This window comes from Humulus lupulus, chromosome 6 (assembly GCF_963169125.1).
Source record: "Humulus lupulus chromosome 6, drHumLupu1.1, whole genome shotgun sequence".
In the NCBI taxonomy this organism is placed as follows: domain Eukaryota; kingdom Viridiplantae; phylum Streptophyta; class Magnoliopsida; order Rosales; family Cannabaceae; genus Humulus; species Humulus lupulus.
Genome location: NC_084798.1, coordinates 30,106,329 through 30,125,571, shown reverse-complemented (window position 1 = coordinate 30,125,571; position 19,243 = coordinate 30,106,329).

The window sequence follows — 19,243 nt, the reverse complement described above, 5'->3', positions numbered from 1 at the left end:
TTAGATAAATATTTGAAATGAATAAAAAATAAAATATTGAAATGTTGTAAGAAAAATATATTTTAGGTTATTTTATAAATTTGGATTAATTGAAAATAAAATATTATTATATTTGACATTATGCATAAATAAATATTGCAAGTATTAAAAGATATATAAATATTATTGTAAGAAATAGAGATATTATTGAAAGTGATAGAAAATAATTAAAATTAATAAAATCATAAAATTAATAATATTTAAATGATATAGAGAAAGAAATAGAGAATCTGATGTATGTTGTAATGTAAAACTTAGAGGTAAAATAGAAAAAAAATGTGTTTAAAGGATAGAGTAGAGCACTCCCAATGAGTGCTCTTAGAGAGGGGAATTTAAAGTGTGTGAATTTAAAAATATTTTAATTCGTCCATATTTACTAACAAGTTTATTTCTAAGTAAACACATATAATATCAAGTTATAAAAGTTATCAGGTTCCCTTCCCAACTCATTCACGTGTACCCTCCCACAACAAAAAAATATATTAAAAAAATGTCAAAATGCACACTATAAGACGCCACGCCGGACCCCACCCTATAAAGGACAAATAATTATACAACTACCCTCCTTGAATTGTCACTTCAAGTATAAGAAATCTATTAAAAAATTCAATGATTTTATTTTTTTTGAAAGGTCACTTCAAATGTAACATTTTGCTACCCACTTTCGTCTTGGTTATGTTTAATAGTAAAATCCTTCAAGCGGTTATGGTTATATTTAATATTTGTTTTAGGTTTGAAACAACTATCTAGACAATGATTAACACACTACCCTCAGAAATGGGTATTAATTTCCTTTCTACGTTTAGAACAGAAAAACTTATTCTGCCCCATTTATCGATTAATTTCCCTTCAATTCAATGTTCAACAAAATAACATAAATATCAGACATCAATAAAAACCATAATGCATTTTTAATGTCACACGTTAAATTAAAAAAAACATAACAGTAGTTTACAATACAACAATTAAAAATAAAATTACAAACATAATATCGAAGATGCTTGAACATTATAAACTAAAGTAGAAAGATATCTAACTGAAGGAACATAAGTGGAACTACCTGAGTATAGGTATCACCCTTCCAGTGTATTATTGATAGCCTCTACAATACGAGCGAGTCCGTCGAGCTTCCTCTCCATCTCGTGAATGGCGGCTGATAAGGTGGTCATCTTGTTTGCTGCAGCATTATATTTTTCTAGCACTTGTTTTGCCAATTTGATGATTTTGTGCCGAATGTTGTTGGATTCGTTGATCCCCTCAATTGACGGGCCGCATTTTTCACAAGGATTCGAGAGTATTGGGTCATCAAACTCATCCTCGCCATTTTCGGACCCAGAATAACTCTCTGGACCCCTTCTACCTATGAACACAGACATTTCATCATTAGTAGAAGGGTTATTTGGGCTCCTCATTTTTCAATTTTCTTGGCTAACAATTTCAAACAAATTGAGACAATACGAGGACGGTATTGTTTTTTATATAGTCTTTCAAATTTCCCAAAAAAATTCTAAACCTCTCAAATATTCCCTCCACAAGGTAAAACACGTTTTCTTCTTGGGAAAATGTGACCGTTGATGTTATAAATAATAAATAAATTTTTTTGGGCAGTGAGATTTCGTGGTGTGCGTAAATGACACATGATGAAATATTGTTTTATTTAAAAAAAATAAAAAGATAATACAACACATTTTTATCATATTATAATATTGTATTTATAAAATAGTAATGCGAACCCTTCTGGATTGATTTGATGGGACAAGTCAATCTTTTAACAATTTGACCCAATGTCACAATTATTGAGGTCATGGGTCATCTACTCTATCATTCAACTATATCATTACTATTTGAACTTCAGGTATACTGTTAATAATATTATAATTTATAATACAAATGAATTTCCTCTAAAACATTATATTTTCACTAAAAAAATCAGTTAATAAATAATTATTTCATGGTCTTGAAACATATAAAAAAAACCCACAATTCTATTTTTAATTTAGTACATAACATTTTACTTATATATTCTAAATTGACCATTTGTAAAATACTATAGGTTTTGTAACATTTAACAAATGTGCAACATGTTCGTGTGTGGTCACATCTCCCAACTAGTTATGTCACTGCCATATTTAATTTTGTACATTTTTCCTACCATTCAATTCAAAACCTTCCACCAATCTAGACTAGTCGAATTAGTACATATATAACTATTCATAACCAACTTCATTTAAAAAACCAAAAAGTAGGTGTTCTACATTTAGCCAAAAAGTAGGTTTTACATTAGTTTTCGTTGCGTAAAAACTAATATATAGCCCTTATTTTGCCAGAATTGTCCTAAAGTTGGTACATTTATGGTATGTTGATAATATGGACAAAAAATAATATTAATTGTGTCTATTTTTACTAGTATTTTAATATAAATTATATTTTCGTTGTTGAAAATTTTTTATTGACCCAAATTAAGAACTCAAGCAATGAAAGGCACAATTAAAAATATACACCAATTATCTTCACTTTCAATAACTTAAAATTTTAACTGCGAAACCCGTACAAGTCATGTGACGTTCATGATGAAACAAGCTGCTAATTAATTAAAACTTAACCAATTTGTTAGAATAACTGATCCAACTTATAGTAAGACAAGTTTACATGTAACTTGACACATTGTTCTAACTTAATAACAACACATGGTAGGAGAACCAATACAAAATATTGCAGGTGAATTGTTACGGAGAGGAGGTTACTAATAAATTTTCCATACTCTCAAAAGGGCTTGTTGGGTTTGTGGCAGGATTTCAAAGCAGGAATTCAGTCTACAGGAGTAATACTCTCCACCAAGGATGATGGGTTATTGAGTAGGTCTGCAATCTTCTCAACAACTTCATCAACACTCCTCGTCTGCTCTCTTGCCAAGCTGGAAGTCTTCAATAGTTTGAATATTATTTCACTCAATTCAAACAAAAGGTCCCTAGCTTCAACACATTGTCGGTTAGCCTTTCGCCTTAGTCGCATCTCCTCCTCCAACTCATCTTCCAAAACGGGGCATCTCCTACACTTGACAACTTTATGAGCTAACTTGTGTCGACTCGAAATTGATGAACCATTTTTCCTTGACGAACCAAGAGTCCCGAAAACCATGGGAGAAGCACTTTTTGGTGTACCGAATTCTCCGGAAGACATTGTGTTACACTTTGTTTTTTAGTGTGTTGGGTCTATGAATGTTTCCAATAAGTTTATATTTTTTTGGACTGTATTCTTTCAAGTAGAATTAAACGAAATGCCTTTTAAATAGGTGTGCTTTAAGAAATATGAATAAAACTTATACCCAAATAGACAACAATAATGGAATACAATGCACAAGTATTTTGTTTGTTTGTGAGTGTCAACATGTCAAAACATTGAATAGTTTCTGACCATAAGTTGACATGACATCACATTGTGGAAAATTTTCCAAATCGTGTTCAACCTTCCAATTTTTAATCAACATTTTATTGTATTGTTACTATTGTATTCTATAGCTTGAACACATTAAAAGTAATTATAAATAAATTTGGTTCTATTCTAACTATAAATTTTAAATTATTACTTATGATTCATTACATAAGTAATTTAATAATCAAACCAATTAGATAGTAAGCACATATAAAGAGTGGAAGATTATTAAATAACTCAATAAAAATATTACCTGAATATTATTGTTTATTTTATTTTTGTTTGAATTAAGTCTGTTTTACTTTATGAACATATGTACATGAAATTAGAACTAATTGAAAATATTAAAGGATTACTATTGTTTCATATATTGTAACATTTTTTGTTATAACTAAAAAGTATCATCATTGATATATATATATATATATACTCGTAATCTATAAAAAAAAAGTTTGGATATTTATTTAATGGTTGGGTATGGTTATTCCTGTGCACTTGAGTGCCAAATCCTAAATAATATATTATCTCCACAATTGAAGGGTCATTCATGTCCACTATTTCAATAGTAAAGTGGTTATTCACGTGCACTATTTAAATAGTAAATGGTCATTCGTGTTAAATAATATATTATGTCTCCAATTGAATGGTCATTCATGTCCACTATTCCAATAGTACAGTGGTCATTCACGAGCACTATTTCAATAGTAAATGGTCATTCGTATGCACAATTTACAAAAGTAGTCTTACTTGTCTTTTATTATCATTTATTACTAAGATTGTGTTATATTTGCATTTTCATATCATATCTTGCTAACTATTACTAAAACAATCCGATTAATTTATTTTTTATAAAAAATGTAGGTTTTTTTATATATAATCCGAAGGTTGGTTTAATAAAACAAAATCCAACCTAATTGACCTGGTTTTTTTTATAAAACATAATCCAAACTAGTTTTTTTTTTTCAAAATAATCCAACTATTACAAATCAATTTTCTCCACAAAAGTAAAAATTTAAAATTGTTACTTATTTTAATAATATAAATAATGAAGTCAATTATACAATAAACAAATATAAAAATTAAAAGATTATTGAATAACTCAATTAAAATATTACCTGACTATTATTGTTTATTTTATGTTTGTTTGAATGAAGTTATGTTTTACATTATAGTCATTTAAATAATTTTAAAACTAACTCAAATTATTAAATGAGTTCCAATGCCATTGTTTCATATATTGTAACATAAAAAATAGCCAAAAATCAAAATATTAAAAAAAAGTCAAGTTTTAGTAATCAATACATGTGTTTGAACAATTAAGATGTCTTCTATAACCACAAATTGTAAAAATCTAATATTCAATGAATAATTGAATTTGATTGGTTAGGCTTAAATCTATTAAATATGATCCATTCAATTACTCAAATTTAATATAAACTTGTAATATGTTTTTAAAATATACGTGTGGTATTAATCATAAGTGGGAAAAACAAAGTCATGGGATTTAGTACATGCATATATAATGGTTAGAAACAAAATTACCAATTGTTAATTTAATATACCCAAAAAAAAGGTGGAAAAACAAGAAAAAAACAAAAGATCTGACATGAAGTGGTCAACTATAACCACAAATTGCAGAAACCAAATCTGCGATCAATCACGTTACACGTATAAAAATAAAATAAAAGTAATAATAAATTCATCCTATTTCATGTATAACTTTGCTAAAATATAGGCTATTATTAATATAACACCAGAAAATAAAATTAGTTAGAGTTAAACACTTAACATCCTGTGTAGAAAAAGCCAACTTCCAATGTTTGGACTTTTACCGAGTAAATGAGTTCCAATGCCATTGTTTCATATATTGTAACATTTTTTGTTATATCTAAAAAGTGTTATCATTGATAATATAAAACCATTCTCGTAATCTATAAAAAAATATTGGATATTTATTTAATTGTTGCCCATGCTTATTTCTCTCCACTTTTCACACGTGAATGATAGGTCATTCATGTCCACCATTACAAAAGTACAGTTGTCATTCAAGTACACTATTTTAATAGTAAGTGGTCAATCGCTAGCACTATTTAAACAGTAAATGGTCAATCGTCTTTACTGTTTAATTGAATTGTCTTCCTTGTCTTTTTCTCTCAGTCAAATGTACTATTATCTACTATTGTCCATGTGTTTTTCAAAATAAAGTTCACTCCTCCCCAATCATCAAAATTAGTATATTTGATAAATAATTAACTTTTTTTATGCTGTCAAACAAGGCAAAGCATAATATTACAAAAATAGATAAATTAATATCAATGCATTTTTTTTCAATAATCTCACACCTTCTTTAATTATTTTTCCTATAATACTATTCACAACATTCCCATAATTTTAAATAAAAATTGATCCACCAACTAGTGATCATGCAAAATGAAAGATAATTCTTGAACTCCCCCCACGTGCAATATTGCAATAGTCTATGGTCATTCGGTTCCACTATTTATATGAAAATTTATTTCTTATCTATTAACAAAGACTATCATTCCGAAGATTTTGTACTATTATTATGATATTATATGTTTGTCTTGATATTTGTGTTTGTCCTCATCTATGATAAATATAAGTAACATTCTATACTATTTAAGTTGTACAATGGTGTCATCCTCGCATGCACATAATTTTATTTGTCCTCTTCTATCTCATGAAGATCAATTTAATTATATACTATTTAACTTGTGCAGTGGTTGCATTTCAACCATAAAAAGTACTTACACGTTGTAGTACTTACCCATGTGAGTTGTGAATTGTCAAAATCATAATAACAAGTTAAAAAATAATTACCTATGAGTCATTTCCGTGAAGTTCAAACAAGAATTAAAATCATTTATTTTTTTACATTGTTGTTGGGAAGAAGTTGGAAACGAGTGAAAAATTACACATAATTTATGGTCCACGTTTATAATATTATAAAAAAATCACAAATTTTAGTTAATCATTTTAACAGTAAATAGATTTTCTAACTTGATTTCGAAAACAATAAAACATAATATTAATATATTTATTTTGCAAAACCCATGAAATCATCTTGTCTTGGTGATTGTTTTTTCATGACTTGTTTAATTTTTTTTCAACAGGACACATTCATTGCTAATCTAGGGTAATATTTTAATATAAATACGACATAACAAACATTTAATAGAGAACAAAGATTCCATTAGAGAGAAAACATTGCTTAACAAATGACAATAATATTCTAAAGGAAGAGAAGGAATTGAAAAACATATTCTGAAATATGTAGTTCATTTCTCAAACAACGGAAAAAAAATATTAATAAAGATTACTAGATGAGCCACTAAAGTTGGCTAATTAGTTGGTTTAGGGTGATAATATCTCCCCCCATATCATCCATCAACCTCTCTAGAGAATATACACGATCTTTTAACAAGTCAAAAACACGTTGCATCTCGTTCAGCTGGCCATTAAGTTGATTGACCACAACTTCAATTTCTTCGTGCTTCAATTGCAGTTGATCATAAGCAAACTCCACTTCTTGCGCGGCCCCGCAAACACATCTTTCAGCATCAGCATACCCATGGCAATGGGGAACATCGGGGCAGTTCTGGTTGCATTGGTTGTTGGTGTCCATAGATGAACGTTAGGAAATAACTACCAAAAGAATTAATAAGAATGGTTGAATGTTTAGATGGATGATTGTGGTTGAAAAGTAAATGTAGGACTTTTGTATTTATAGGCAAAGTCCTTACCATGATCCCAACAACTCCCCATGGTCTTGTCAAGTCATGACATATATAATAATAAGATTAAACCTCATGCACACACGGCAATTAAATGTAGTGTAAGGATGTGTTCGGAGCATATAGGGAGGAGATACTTCAACATTAATATGAATTGAATTTTTCAAGATTTTGGGATGATTAGTTTTGCATGTAAAGTAATAAATATATATTTGGCACTGGAATGATTACTTAAAATCGAAAAACAATGAAATTAAAATGGTAGAGGCGCTCACCATAGCACATAATAGAAATAGTTCACACTTAAAATACCAAAAGTCTACAAACCACAGAAATTAAAAACTAAAAATATCGTAAAGAACATAATCATAGTATGATATATATCTCCCCTTTGCCATCACTTTCGTAGAACGTTGTTCAGAGTGTTCACGCTGCGCCCAAGTCTCTGTTGTTTTAACTCTTGTTTCGATATAGCACTCTTCAAATCTGCCATTTCCTTTTCTGCCGCTGCATATTTTGCCATTATTTGTCCGGAAACATGCTCAATCTGCTCATGAAGAGTGAACTGAAGAACCATATTTCCATACAATCTTGTGCAAGCATCACAACGAGTACTGACCATCGGGTGCATATACTCGTCCCTACCACTTCGCTGATTTGTTCCATCGGTCGAAGCTGCGCTCGACTCTCCGACGATTTCCTTTCCGTTGCGCCTGTTCATATCCTATCAATTCTGAGTTTTCTCTAGTAATGGGTTATTCTAAGAAGTTTGTGCTTTATACTTAAGTTGTGTTGAGGAAACTATTGTTGCTTCTTATATCGTAATTTGAAAAAATAAAATATTCCATCAAAATTATTTTGATATATTTTAATAATTTTGAAAAGTTGTCATAAATGCAGAGATAAATTAGGTGTCATAAAAAAACTACATCCACCGTTGTCATAATCACACATTTATGTTGAGTAGTTGAGTATTGAAGTTGTAAAATTTGACCGAATTGGAAAGCGTGAAATTGGGATGGGTGATAGCTAAAAGACAAAAGTAATATTGACTTTCCATCTCCAACCATTCCACCAAAAGTTAACTGAAATAACTTATCTTTATTATTATATTATTTATTTAATACTATTAAATATTATGTGAAGTATTATTAAATGTAACTAAAATCATCACAATTTTTATGAGCAATTAAATAATTTAATAAAATTAAAACTATTAATTAATGAACATGACATAAGTACTGTAGATTATTAAAATTGGATATGTCCCTGTTATCCCCATTTCCTGTCGTGGGCCCAGGACGATGGTCCAAGCCCATGGTCTGGGTGATTGGATATGGGCCCAGCCCAGGCTTGCTTAATACGGGAGTAACCAAGGACGACGGTCGAAGTGTGGTTCCGGACTCGGATGGTGTCCAGGAAGATGATCCATGACAGTCGCCCGGGAGACGTATGGCCAGTTGGGGATACGGTCGCGGTATACGCAAAACAATCCCGGAGCCTGGTAACCGGTCCGGGCCTATGGTAAACGAAGAGGGACAAAGGTAAACGAACCCAGGTCATGTCCTCCAGGTTGGCAAGAAAAGGCATCCATGACCCTGAAGCCGCCCCACGACTCGTGGGGGTTGTCCCACTTTTCACCTGCGGAAAAGGCCACCTTGGGATTGCACGCCGCTAGTTCAGACCTGCGCTGCCAGTACACTGACTGGCTTTCTCCGCTGAATCTCCCTCGTAACTCGGAGTGCCCAGACCAAAAGCACCATTTTGTCGGGCGAAATATAGTCCATGGGCCGCCCCATTGGGCCTTAATGATTCTTCGACCTATGTATTTTTATCCTGTGTATTGGGCTTCCGCCAGAGAAGCCAAGAGTATCCACGCCTTTGATGGGCTCGGGTCATGCCCGGCCCAAACCTAGTGTTCCTATGAGCCTATAAATTCAGGCAATAGAGCACTGGGGAAAGGATCTCTCTTCGACTTGTATACAGTTACTCTGTCAAAACATGGAGAAAAACTCCATTGTAAGAGACTGTCCAAGCTCTAATACAACTTACTCGTGGACTAAGGCTCATTAACGCCCCAACCACGTAAAAATCATGTTTTTGTCTTCTAAATACCATTCTAATAAGAAGCGGGCCCACAAATATATTTAATACACTTAAACAAGCATAAATAGTCATATCATAATATAATTCATGTAATTATGCATATAATCATAAACATGCACATAATATCCGTTTATGCCCCCCTGAAACACTACTAAAGGCACTAAGCCTGATTAGCAAATTTGGGATGTTACAAAAGGCCTACTAATTTGGAAATCACATCAGTTGTACTCACATTTTGCAACTTCCAAGCAAATTTCTCACAATTTTAAAGATTTTGACTGTGTCTAGTATTACTTATAGTACTAACATCTCCAATATCTCATTTACTCACTCAACATCCCTTGTAATGAAGAGAACAATAGCATTTGTAGTCACTATTTGCAACCTCTGAGCTAACAAACTACGGCCACTTAGTGTTATTATTGATGTTGAATCTCAATGCTGTGATCAAAGAACTAGGGTTCTTGAGTTTCAAAAGCTTTAGGAGAATTACAACAAAATGGTGGATAATCACACTTAGGCTCTTTCTATCATTACTCAAAAAAAAGGTTCAGAAGTCCCTTCCTTGAGCCCTCTCATTCATATTTATAGGCTGAAGGGGGTTACCTGAAACATTCAGCCTTAATTATCCTTAATATCAGTGTATGAAGGCAACAAAGAGGAAATAATAAATGCATTTATTACAAGATTACATGTCTTTAAAGGAAATAAACCAAAGTATGCGACCAAGCTGGTCGCATCTAATCGCGAGATCTGATGAAGCAAGAAGGAGCTGGTGTATAGTCCAACAACACCTTTTCACTTTGACGCTGCCCTGTGCCAACTACGTGTGAGAAATTCTTGCCACGTCATCATAAGCCATTTTTTAGTAAACACCCACTTCGTTACTCAGGAGCCCTAATAATGAGGAAAACACATCAATTGTACCCAAAAATTGCAACCTCCAACCTAATCTGTTTGTAGCCATTAATTAATTAGGTGAATAGGTATAATATTTGGAACATTTGACTATGGCTAGTGCCACTAATAGTGCTTGTTCCATGCATTTTTTGCCCTACTACCTGTACGCCCTAAATATCCATGGGTTATTAGCGAGCTGGAAAATGGCATAACCCTATCAGCCACGTGGAAGCCACCTACCCGGAGCTGCTGTTACGAGTCTCTACCTCTTTAGCTCGAGCTAGCCAAAATTTTAGTAAGAATACTCAAAGGCATCGGGTCAGCAGTGTGGACACCACGAGCTAGGACTACATCAAGCTCGAGGTACGACCTGGAGCTGACACCTCCGACCCTTTATAAAGTCAACCACGCAATGTAAACGTGCGCATATCAGACATCACGTGTCTACTCTATTCCTGAATTCTCAGACACGCAGCATAAACGTGCGTAAGGTCACGGGATGGCCCCCTTTTCCAACACTCATGTGTCCTCTCCCTATAAATATGGAGACCTTGGGCATTGCAAAGGGTTGGCTTTTAATTTGTAAAGAAATACCCTGTAGGGAATATCAGAGATATATCAATAATATTGACTGGTGGACTAGAAGGATTTTAACCTTCGAACTACCTAAAAAAAGAGTAAGCGAGTTACAACCTCCCTTTGAGATTATTCCCATATTACGGTTCATCATTTAGTACTAATCCGTCTCTTTATTCATATAATTATCTGTTGCCGAAGAACTGCGTCAACACTACCCATGTCAGCATCCGATATACTTCCCGAGAAGTTCTCGAGGGGGAACTACCTAGTTGACAGGTTATCGACTTACAATCTTCCAAACCTCTGAGGAAAGGCCTCGAAACCCTCCGTGAATTTCTGAAGCGTAGCTCCTAGGGGGCTTGAGTTTGGGTCAGAGAAGAAATGTTTACGGCGACTCTTCAAAGAGCCCTAGAAGTCCCCATAACGACATCACGAGATTCTCAGAGATTCGATGGACCACATTTCTAAGAAGTGGTCTTAGGCACCTTTTCCGCTAGGATTTTGGGACCACCTACATTTTAGGGTAGGAAACCGCCCTGATAGGTCAATGGCGAAGCGACACGTGTGAAAAAAATAAAAACTAAAAAAATCAATCTATTACTAATTAGTTTGATTAAAAAAAAAATTTACAATTTTAAAGCTACTAAATTTAACAAAAAGAAAATAATATTATTACAAATTATTAATAAATTTAAAATTAAGTATTCTAAATTAAAAAATGGATAAATTAAACTTTTTAAAAATAACATCACTCATATATTTGATATGTAAAACAATAAATAAGTTTGATAATTAAAAAATATTAACTAATTATAAAAATAATTACTAATAACTAATTAATTACAAGAATAATTATTAAGATCAAGTTAAAGTTGTAAAGATATAAAAGTGTCAATAAGTGTAAAAACAATTAGTATAAGAAATCATAGATAATACTTATCTCTTCTTGTTCTTTAATTTTTTTTAGTATACTAAATATGAGTTTGAATAATAAATGACTAATTGCGTTTTTTGATGTTTATTAAAGTGGTATGTCGTAATGTTTTTTTTAAAAAAGTAAACATATGAAAAAATTAGTAATATAAAAAATAAATGTGTAGGAATTTTGGGTTCAATATCAGCTAAATGCATAAGATTTATTGGTCTGTCAAATATCTGATACAATGTCCATAACATACGATCAACCCATTCTTAATTTATATTCTATATGGACAACATGTGGAGCATAACAACATCCTATAATAAGGATAATAAATAGTCAATATACCAAGCTCACACTTACACACTCGTTAAGCTAAATTCTTATAAAAAAAACAAGAGTAAAACTGCTTTTACTTGTCCCCACATGCAAAAGGAAATGCTACACAATTATAATTCTTAGATTTAGTCCAATTATTATATTTTGTTTGTATATAAGTGACAAGACAACTCACTAAAAGTCCATGAACATGTGAAATTACTATAAGATGAATTAAATGAATAGTACTTAAGCTTGCAGTGTAGAAGAATGTAGAGTGCACGGTCCCCATGCTGTATGATAACTATTCACTAAATCAACTACTTTGTACAGATATCCAACCCATAACATCATATTTTCATATGTGGTGTTACATAAAAATGGTAAAATTATCACATTTTAAAATGTTATTCTAACACTATTTTCCTATTACCTTTCTAAATTGCTTTTCTTTTTAATTTTCTCAGTTTATGTTTTAAATATTCGATTAGCTACTATTTGTTTTTTGGAAGTAATCTTAATTAAAGTATAATTATATTATCACTTGTATATTATATATGAATAAAATCATAAGTTTTATATGAATAAATATACAAAATTTTTTTTTTGGGAATTGGTTGGAATGTGTTCGTATTTATTAATAGGTTTTTGTTGGAATGCACATAATGAATCAGAGCACGTGGAGCCCTTTTTTTTCTTTCTTTTACAACTCTAAAACATTTCTTTTTCTTTATAATAACTCCAATACTATAACTAGAAGGGTTGCCATAGTCATTTGTGGGTCCCAAGTAAAAAAAATGGGTCCCAAAATCAGATTATTGGCAAGAGAGAGTGCCAAAAGTTGGCAACGTTGCCCAACTTCTTTTTTATTTTAATAAAAATATTTTTGATTATGTGGATGAAAGAGAATACAAAAGTATTAATATTTTAATTTTTGGCAACATGGGAGAGTGCTAGCATTGTAGATGCTTTTGTCAAATGTCTTTGCACTGTTGAAGTTGTGCATTAAACTTCACTTATGACTTGTCTTGTCAAATGTCACATCAATCCATTTCACAGGTGGAGTCACCTCACACGCATGGCCACAATACTTTTTACACATAGAAGTGCTACTAAATTTTTTTCAAATAATTTTACAGACACATGCTTACAACTTGACAGGTGGTTTTGTTTGTTACTCAACTAATATATAAGTAAGTATTATAATACTTAATTTTAAAAAATAGTGTCATTTACTTTATTTATATTACCCAGTCATCTGTTTTTTTTTTTAAAAAGAAATTACCTATAATTGAAATAATTGTAGAAGTATGAACACGAAATTTTTTTGCTTCAATTATTATGTTTGTATTTAATTTTTTTAATCTCATTCATATATGCATGTACATATTTATATCAATTATGGGCAAGTCCTTTTAAAAAAAAAAAGTAACTCACTTCGTAACTAATAGTATATATCATTGGAAAAAAAATTAGAAAAAAAAACCTTGATAATAGCACTTCTCTTTTACACGTGTTTCTTAAAACAAAGTTACCACCCACGTCACAAGCATGGCCTAAATCTATGGATCCATCAACTCATTTCACAGCCTAGGTCCCACGTCACAAGCATGGCCTGCATAGTTGTGGATTAGACTATTTTAAGTAGTTTTGCTAACCCTCCACAAACAAGTGCAAAAAACTGTCCATCAAATTTTGTTATGTACAAAAAGCTCAAGTGAAAAGGATTCAATCAATGAACATGAAAATGAAGAGAGTTCAACAAGCCGCCAAGGTAAACAGTAGTCATATTGGAACTGGTAATAGTGCTGATCAAAATTACATTGACACTGTCGTTGTTGACTCCAACACGACCATTGATGAGTTCGATAATCCAGTGTGCAAATGCGGGAAACCAGCAGCTTTGAAAGTTTGCTGGAGTCCAGTAAATCCTGGAAGAAGATTCTTTGGATGCACGAACTATGTATGTAATAAGGTCAACTTCTTTTCTTGATTTCTCATATAAGAATGATCACATTTCTGCTTGTACGTATTATAATGAGTTGTTCTACTGATTCATAGCTCAACACTTCACCATATCCATGTTGCGGGTTTCTTAGATGGAAAGATCCACTGATGTGCCCAAGGTCAAAAGAAATTATACCTGCTATGCTGGAGAAAATTGAAAGGTTTGAAACTGACAAACTTAACACAAACAACAACACAATAAAGACTGATAAGATATTTCTACTATTCTTAATCTTGGGCTTGAGTTCTATCTTCATAATGTTTGTTTTGTTGTAACTAATGACTTCTCCACAAAGAAATAGAATTATGATTACTTGATATGTTCCAAATTTAGTATAATGAATGTTTTAATATCTATAATTTACATGGAACTCTATGATAAATTTCCGGTGATAGTACTTTGATGTGTCGAAATTTTGTTTGTTTTCAATGAGTCACATGCAAATTATGGGCATATATTGGGGTAAAGTGTAGCATCCAAATGTATATGAAAATTTTAATTGACTCTCTACAAAGGCATAATTTCAAACATTATTCCATAGGGGTTGCCTAAATGAAAATTAATTTTAAATCGTTGAGTTTTATTCATTTGTTCACCTTCTAATGATATTATTACATGGTTTCATTTTTTTTAACCTACAATAATTAAAATTTAATTTTCCCATAAATAAGACAGAAAAGTTGGTTTGGTAAAATTTAAGTTTGTTTAAATTTAATGCAAACTCAGTGTGCTTGTTATATACTAAAATCGGCTACTAAGGGCTACATAGTAATATAGAAAACCACTCTGCTTAAAAAATCGTGTGCTGTCTTATCACATTGATATTGGTCGAATTTTCAAGTATGATATTATGCTATCTGCCAAATATTTCGATGGAAAACTAGATCCATCGAGATTGGTCGAAATATGAAACAAATCTTATGCAATCTGCCACAAATTTCGACGAGTCTAGATCATTGGAGATTGGGCGAAATTGTAAATTGCACAATTTGCAACAATTTCATAGTTTTTGAAAAGTGGAATTAAATATTCAGACGACACTCTCTGTTACGTTCATTTTACCAGTAAAGAAAATATTGTAATATTATATACCTGGCAGTGGTAATAAATTATAGTCACTACTACAAAATACCCTTTACGGGAGACTTTTTTAGGACACATAAATGTAAGTCCTTAAAAATATTTATCAAGTTTTTAGAACACTCATTGAAAGTCCTAAAAAAACACATTTTAGGACTCGCAATGAGTGTCCTAAAAAAATAAGCGCGTCCTAACAAAATCTGGGCTAAAAAATTAGTGTTTTATTTAACCATTTTAAGGACTTACTTTGTGAGTCATTAATACTCTTTAAGGACTCGCTTTTCGAGTCCTTAAAATACCTGGGCTGAAAAATTGTTAAAAAAAATAATGAATAGTATAAGTTTAAAAATAAACTAAATTATGGCCGGGGGCCAATTATGTAAATATATATTTATAAAAATTATATAATTATTAAAAAACCTTAAACTAGATTTTTTGTGTTTTTAAATTTTTTATATTATTAACTTTTGTATTTATAATAATTTTTATATCAAAATTTAAATTTATGCTAGCCATAAAATCAGTTAATTAAAAAAAGGGTAAGAGACACAATTGTTTTCGAATTGGGGCTTTTTAGTTTCAATCCCATACAGTTATGTTTTTTGCAAGCGGGAAATACCAAATTTTTGGGGGCGAAACTAATTTTCATTTGGCTCCTATATGACTAAAGTGTGAAAAACTGGTGGTAACAAAAAGAAGAAACAAAAAACTGGTGGTCTCAACGACAATTCACCCTTCCGCCTCTCATCGTCCATGCTTTTTGCCTCTCTGCTTTTCTTCATCCCTCCTTTTGTCTATTCTCGTCGGTGGTCATGGCAGACCCAGATCTCCAGCGGTTCAACCATCATGTACAGTTTATGCTTGTCATCTTCGTCGCCACGAGCATCACGTACGGTTCATGCTTCAGATCAAGTTGATTCACCAGTGGGTTCTCTCCAGCTAAGGTTCTCTCTCCGTCTCTCATTTTATTCCCTTTAGTTGTCTATCTCTCACTGGTTTAGATTTTGTTTGGATGTTTAGTTGGAACTTGGTCTTCCATTTGAATATTATTAACCGATGCTTTGTTATTTTATTTTATTGATTTTGGTTTTCGGGATTTAACTCGACTTGGGTGAATATGGTCAAATCTCATTTGAGGAAATTCATATAGTGTAGTTTTTTGGATTAATTTATGGTGCTAATATCAGTACTTGAAGTTGATTTTTTTTAATCAATTTTGCCAAAATTTAGTTTGTTGTTTTGCTCTCTTGTTTGTTAAAAAGAGATGAAATTGACTAACTATTGAATCAAGTTGACATGTTTTATGAAATGAAAAATTGGACAGAATTTATATCTCTACAGAGTTTGGAACTTTTATTTTGTTTCATCTATTTTCTGCATATTGTGAACAAGAGCTGAGGGCTTGTTCGGTAAACTTTTTTTAAACAATTTTCTATTTAAATCATTAAAAATATGATAACAAAAATAAAATATTTTTATTTTAATTTTTTAAAAATTTAAATTAAAATTTCTAAAATTTTGAAAGCAACATTTTATCACTTATAAAAAAAATTTTAAAATTTTTTCAGATGGTTCTTTCTCACGATTAGGTTCAGCCTCTTCAACTTCCTCCATAGCTCTTCTTTCCCTCCATGACATCCTCTCTTCCACATGTGAGTTTTCATTCTCTTCTCCATTACTATTTCTCTCACTTTCTCACGTTATTGGATTTTTGCCATAATTTTTTTGATTTTTTTTGTTTATGTGATGGGTATATTTGGATTTCTTCTCTGATCACAAACCAATCAATGATTTCCATTTTCTTTGCCTGCTTGTTTCTTCTCTGATCAGAAACCAAGGGACTTGTTCTAAAGGGTTTGGCTCTTGTCGTTGGATCACAGAACAAGTATGCCCAACTATCTCTTTCTTCTTTTATTTATTTATGAATCAGGATTAGGAATTTAAGGTAGAGTTTTGATCTGGGGTTTGAAAAGAATGAGTATTGTTGTGTTATATATGGGATTCTGGTTTTGATCTATGTTTCGATTGCATATTCAAGCTTTCTTTTTTCCTTATTTTTTATATGAAACAATGTTATGAATTGTTTGGTAGCTGGACTAAATGCACTACGATTCACTTGTCAAAGAAGAAAAATGTCATAACTGGACTAAATACAGTTAGCAAATTTATTTCATCTGTTTCGGTTAAGCGTTTTGAATCGTTTTACCATATCTGTGTTGGTTTCCAAACTTCTTTAACTAATTAGTGTTCTTACCATATAACTAGCTCTAAGATGAATGCTTACAGATTTATCAACTTATTGAATATCATTTTACATTAGAAAATCTGCACCTTTTACCTATTCCAAAATCAAATCCCTCTTGCTGTTCAAATGAATATCAGCTTTTGTTTTTCTTTTTACTAATGGTCATAAACTAGTCACATATTCACATCAAATATATTAGCCTATGTTGAAAGGGATTCTATCTGACAAAGTTTGAAATTTTGTTTTTAATTTTTTAATGATTCGAATCAAACAGATTGTGGTTGTTGTTGAAAGTAAGAAACACAGAAGGTGATCAAGTTTCAAATCATTATTATATTAGCTTTAACAATGTTCTTATTTAAACTTCATGTTGTAATTTTGCATTGGTAATACCATCCTTTGTTTTCTTATGTTCAGTGCCTAAATTTTTAAGGCCAAAGTACACTATTAACAATTGGTGTGTCATTCTGATAATAGTTGTTTACTTGATAGACAAGAATCCAAAGTTGACAACCAATTATTTGTAAATTATAATCACGTGAAGCACATGATCCCCTCAGTAAACCCAATTCTAAAAGCATTTTTTATTCTCTTTCTTGGATTTTAGGCTTTGGAATTTGGAAGCTGAGATAGTCAAAGATTGATCACATGACACAGCTGCATACTATATTAGATTAATAATAGTAAGCAACTAGTAAGAAGATTTTAAACCAAAGATACTCTCTATCTCTATCTCTTTCTCTCATATATTATGATCTTATTGCTATATAAAATAAGCACTTGTGCTCATCATTGGAACAAACCAAAACATAGGAAAATTACAAGACATCTTCTTGAGTCAACAAAAACCATGAAATCATTGACTGCAGCTCTTTTTGCCATAACCCTAATGCTCTCAGTTTGGCTCAGTATTATGGCACAAGCAAGAGTTATTCCATCTTCTTTTTTAACTAAACTTCTTTAACTAATTAGTGTTCTTACCAGATAACTAGCTCTAAGATGAATGCTTACAGTTTTATCAACTTATTGAATATCATTTTACATTAGAAAATCTGCACCTTTTACCTATTCCAAAATCAAATCCCTCTTGCTGTTCAAATGAATATCAGCTTTTGTTTTCCTTTTTACTAATGGTCATAAACTAGTCACATATTCACATCAAATGTATCAGCCTATGTTGAAAAGGATTCTATCTGAGAAAGTTACTAGAATTCTTCAACCAAGCTTCTACTTAATATGATCATGTGATACAATGAGATTTATTGCACCAAGACTTGGCTTGCCCTACTTTTAATAAACTATACTCATTTCCTTTTCTTTGGTTCTCAATTTTAATATTCTTTGGTGCACAATCTCAACTCCATGCTACACAAAAGTTGCACATGTAGACAGGAGATTAACTACTTACAACTGATTATTGTATATCAATGACAATGTATGAGATAAACATCTATGAAAAGAATGCTTTCTTGATTGTTCTGATAGGCAGTACATAAAGAGCTTACAAACATAGTATTAGTAACTTTTCTCTAACTCAGTGTCCACAGATAGAGTAGTTCTACTTCTTAGTATGTACAAAATAAACATTCTTCAACCATTTAGGCCAATCTGAGTAGCAAACCAGGCTCCTTGACTGAGAACACGGCAGAAGTGGTTTTCGAATGCATATCACTAAAAGAAAAAAGTAAGCAATTCTACCTAAGCCAATGGTTCCCTCCTTGGTTGTTTCTGCTTATTTTTCCAATTCATTTAATTGCTCCAAGCACATCTTCAAGACTGATTTCACATCTTCACATGTAGCTGGTACTGATCGAATTAGAATCACTGCTTCGGTTTGTTAAAAGAATCTAAATTTTCATGTA